We start from the raw sequence: 5,271 nt of genomic DNA on the forward strand, positions 1-5,271 counted from the left end.
GTTCCCCTTTCTCCACGGAGCCCATCTTTGTAAAGTGTAGACTGTTTGTATTCAGTCAATACAGACAAAGAAATAAAGCCAAGAAATATGCTCTTAACTAAATAAAACAAATTGATGGTTACCAGAGGGGAGGTGAGTTGGGGGGGTGGGTTAAATAGGTGAAGGTAATTAAGGAGGCCACTTCTGATGAGCAATAGGTGGTGTTTGTAAGTGATGAATCACTAAGTTCTTCACCTGAAACTATTGTTACAATGAATGCTAACTAATTGAAATTTAAATAAAAATTTGGAAGATAGATAATACATTAATTTTGAAAAACATTTTGATAAAATATGAATAATAATATTATTATTTTGTAACCTGTATATTGAATAGGTTACCATGTGAGTCTTTTCTCCCCTTCACAGGTTAAATTCATAGTTATTTCATTTGGTCAAAAAGTAGCAGTATCAATTTGATATCAGATTTTGTATCAGTGTATTTGTTTATCAAAGCATCAAGTGATTTCAAAATCTTCCTAAAATCCAAATTTTAACATTTTAACCTCAATTCAATGCTTGTCCTCTATGTGACTGTGAATATATATGTATATTCTTGCTGTATGGCTTGTGACTGAATACTTTAGCAGAACTTCTAGTTTTCTATTTTGGGTAAGTATCATCTTAATTGGATTAAAAAAAAAAAAAAAAACGAGACACACTATTCCATGTGCCCTGCACGAGGAAACATAAGCTCCATGAGAAAATGAATAAAGCTAACTGCTTCAGGATCAGGAAAAAAAGCAATAATAAAGACATAGAAATTAGGAAGTACCATAAAATAGAAAACCAACCTAGCAAGAACTTAGTACCAAAAGTATCAGCAGGAATCAAGGACACAAGCACCAAGCATGTATCTCAGAGATGACTCTATTTTTAGGGGGAGTGAGGACTAGGTAAAACAGGACCATCATCCAAAGAATTACCCAGGATACCAAGTTAGAGATACACAAATTTAAAAAATTGTCAGACTGCTAAATCCTGCTCCAGCTGAGCACATTAGCAACTATACAGAAATGACAAATAACCGTCAGTTCCATAAACCTATATGGAAAACCTGACAGTGAGAAACAGGGCTAGAACTTATGTGAACGGATACTATGATTTGTTTCACCTGCAGTTTCTACTAGACCAAGTCCCTAACCTTGGTCTTAGAACTCTTATTTCTCTCATAGAAGATATAATCCTGAACCTTACAACATGGACTTAGGAAATGTCAAACAACTCCATCCTGGTACTACACAAATATCCAGGTCTGTCTCTAACTATACAGAGTGTTTGAAGATATGTGAGGGAAGAAATTCATCAATTAATTTAATAATCATCCCTATAGTTACATAATACCAAGAAAAGGAGGGCCTAGGGCTATAATATTTGTTAAGTGTCCAAAGAAATAAATTGGTCTCTGATTTGAGAGTAAGAATTAATGTCTAGGTAAGATGTAAATTGTTCCAACAGTAATAATTGGAATAACTCATACATTCCTTCAATTTTTACTCCATTTATGAGACAAAAATTTGAATAAAAGTCAACTATTTACAAAGTTATCGCAGTAGTTCAGGAGATAGATGAGTAGGGGAGAAATGATGACTTCCAGTGATGGGAAAGTAAAATAGCAAGACATAATAAAGTTGTTTGGGGAAACAGTGTCAAGAAAGGCTTCCATATTTCTGATTTGAGGAACTGTTTGGAGTCCTCCTGTATAGGACATTATGGAAAGCAAGAAGACTTAGGGGAATAAATAATCATGAGTTCAGTTTGTGCTGTGTAAACTATGAAATGCTTCTAAAAAATCCCAGTGTAAATGTCAAGTAGGCAAATAATTGTGTAGATTTATAACTCAGAAAAAAGTCTTATCTCAATGTACCTCAATGTACCTTTCAGTTTGTACCTACTGATTGATGTTCTGGAAATGAATGTTAGTGGGAAGTTTAGACTAAGAGAAGAAAGTAGGAAAATATTTAAGAGCTATGATATTTAGAGATCTTGTACATACAAAAATAACTGAAGAAACAAGGCTAAGGAGTAAAGAAATGGTAAGAAGAAAACTAATAGGATTGTATTATGGAACACAGGATCATACTAGTGAGAAATTAAGTAACATATTAAATTGAGATTCCAATGTTTTCCTTAGCCTATAATTTTATGGAAGTGGTTCTGCCACTTTCAATTCAATAAATTGGATAGGAGTGGGTTAAAGAGTAAAGAAATGTAAAGAAAATGGAAGTACTAGGCAGCTCTTGAGAAAGAATGTTTTCTCCATTTTAAACATGGGGAAAAGGAGGATGGTTGGTGATTCACAGAGGCATTTATGTTTAGCAGAGAGAGGTTGAAGAAGTTACAGAATGTTGGCTTTTACTTCCTGTGGAAAGTAAGAGACTTCTGAAACTGCTTGGTATGGTGAAGTGGGAGAGACTGGGAGTCTGTGCAAAATGGAAAGAACTGAAATTGTTATTGTGGAATGTAGGACAATTAGCCAAATAGAGAAATGTCACTTAAAATTTAAGTAGTGTTTATTTTGGTGGACAAAAATTGTGGAGTGTCTCATTCCAATCTGGTTCTGTGGTCTCCTTTAACAACGGTCACTTGCCTGGGTAGACACGTGGGGAACAGTTGGGTTCATTGTGACAGAGGCAAAGAGCTTCAGGTTAGGAAGACAGTGAATGAAATAAGGGAATATGGAGTCTAAGCCAAATATAGAAGGAAGTAAAGGAAGGAGGTGGTGATGGGTAATGAGAAAAATGAGAACCCCGTGTGTTGAGAAGCTCAATAAGGCCAAAGAAAGAAAAATTGTTAAGCAGTCTGGAAGATGGTATGTTGGGTTTGGAGGAAGGGATGTTTCCAGTGGAAGGGGAGGAGTTAGGGGGCATTAGGGTGACTGCAAGAAGGTGTTATTAGATGGATGAGTCATACTGGAGGAGATGTTATTCACATAGAGATGCAGGAGGAACGGAGGAGTCTGTGAATCACAAACCAAAGTCTTCCCTGAATGTGGATTTCATAAGATGATATAATACTCTCCAGAAACAAGTAAGGAGGGCAACATAGATGGGGAAACAAAAAGGAATTTCACAAGCTCATAGGTGAGAATTAATCTGAAGTGGAATCTGTGTTTTGTAAATGACTTACTTAAGGGGACTGCAGAGGAAGCAGTGTCTTCAGGAGAGCAAGCTGGAGGAAATAGGGAAGTGGATTAACTACTTAAAATTGAGGAAGACATCAAAGAATTAGAAGATCGTGCTGCATAGGAAGAAGCAGAAAGTTAAACCTAAAGCATTTGAGTCTAATTTGCCATATTTAAACTTTGTTTATTTGTACATTCAAAATATAGGATAAGAAAGTCAAAATCTACATAACTCAAGGAGGCAAATTCATGCGAATTCATGGAATCTCCTAATGAATGCATGAAGAGGATTTCAGTTTCAGACCAAAATAAAGCCAAAACAACAACAACAACAACAACAACAACAACAACAACAAAACTAACTAAAGGAATAAAACAACAAAGAAAAGGAACTTAGAATTTAAAAGAAGGGGAAGGAGAAGGAGAAGAAGGGAGAGAAGAATGAAGCCCAGTGACTACCATTTTTTCAACATTACCTTTCAAATGACAAAGTACATTTCAGCAATTACAAAGACACTTTGGACTGACTTCCTTTCCAGCACCCCTTTCTATCTTTTACAATCTCCTGTTTTTATTTCCAAGGATGTAAGTCCTCACTTTATTTCTCTGATGCACTAAATATGTTATACAGACATATTATATATATATATATATATATATATATATATATATATATATACACACACACACAAACATATATAATATGTTATACAGTTATTACACAGACAGGATCTAAGTGTTGTATTAACTCTGTTTCTTTGAGTGCGTTTTATATTTGTTGAATTTATTAGTCTTTCATTAGACTGGATTTTCTTAAATACATGGTGATTAAATTTACTGTAACACGTATTTGCAGCACTTCCTAAAGTTTTTGACCTATAGCTTCCTGAAGCAGCCTTAGGCCTCACCAGGTGAAGTGAACCTCCAAGGTTAGCTCTAATTCTAATGATAATCAAGAATTACAGTGCTACTACCCCACTACTTTCCTTTTCTTTTTTTCTTTTTTCCTTTTTTTTGCTGGTGAATTTATTTCAGTTTCTTGTTTGTTGATATTTCCCTTTCTTCCTTTCTAGCATGATATATAATCATTTATTTTAATAATGGCCCTATTGTTTTTGAGTGTGACAGATATGGAGGAGTCAAATATGACTGCTATATATTATTTTGAAATTAGAAATATCAAGAAAAGAATATGTATACCTATAAGTGATTCATTAAATTTGGTGAGAATTACAGCTTTGTCAATGCCACCTATATTCAAAATAAAAGATTAATTAAGGAAAGCATTGCCCCATTAAAGTTATCATCTGATTAAAAATTAAGGTTGTTGGGGTGCCTGGGTGGCTCAGTGGGTTAAGCCTCTGCCTTCAGCTCAGGTCATGCTGTCAGAGTCCTGGGATCGAGTCCTGAATTGTCTCTCTTCTCAGCAGGGAGCATGCTTCCTCCTCTCTCTCTGCCTGCCTCTATGCTTTCTTGTGATCTCTCTCTCTCTCTCTTTGTCAAATAAATAAATAAAATCTTTAAAAATTAATATTATCATTGTCGATTCATATGGTGAATCAATTTTTCAATCACATTACTTCTAATTTTCTGTAAATGCGGAGTCATGGTACATGCTCATTGGTTACAAATTTCTGCTACTTACTTGTAAAATTCTAAGAGTTTATTCGATTTTGGTTATGATTTGTTTCTCATTGAATTATACATTTGATTTCTCTCCAAGTTATCTTAGTTTGCTAGAAAGTCTAGAATTACACTCTATCAGGAAAATAGAAGCAGCCTAAACTACATCAGGAAAATAAGCTAATTAGTTCATGATTATTAAAAAAAAATAAAAGGAAATTTCATCTGAACTTAATAAGTTGTATGCTAACTGAAGAACCAAGCAAGTGAAATTATGAATTTTCACACGAACAATATGTATCCAGCCCATAAGACATAATCTATGTTAAAATTCTGAAGTGAAGAAGATGGCAGAGAAGTGACAGGCTGAGATGACATCAGGTAGCAGAAGATCACATAGATAGCTTATCAAACCATTCCGAACACCTACAAATCCAAGAGGAGATTGGAGAGAAGAGCAACAAATGTAGAAACAGAAAATCGACC

The sequence above is a fragment of the Enhydra lutris genome, unplaced genomic scaffold (assembly GCF_002288905.1).
Source record: "Enhydra lutris kenyoni isolate GAN:26980312 unplaced genomic scaffold, ASM228890v2 scaffoldscaffold254, whole genome shotgun sequence".
NCBI lineage: Eukaryota > Metazoa > Chordata > Mammalia > Carnivora > Mustelidae > Enhydra > Enhydra lutris.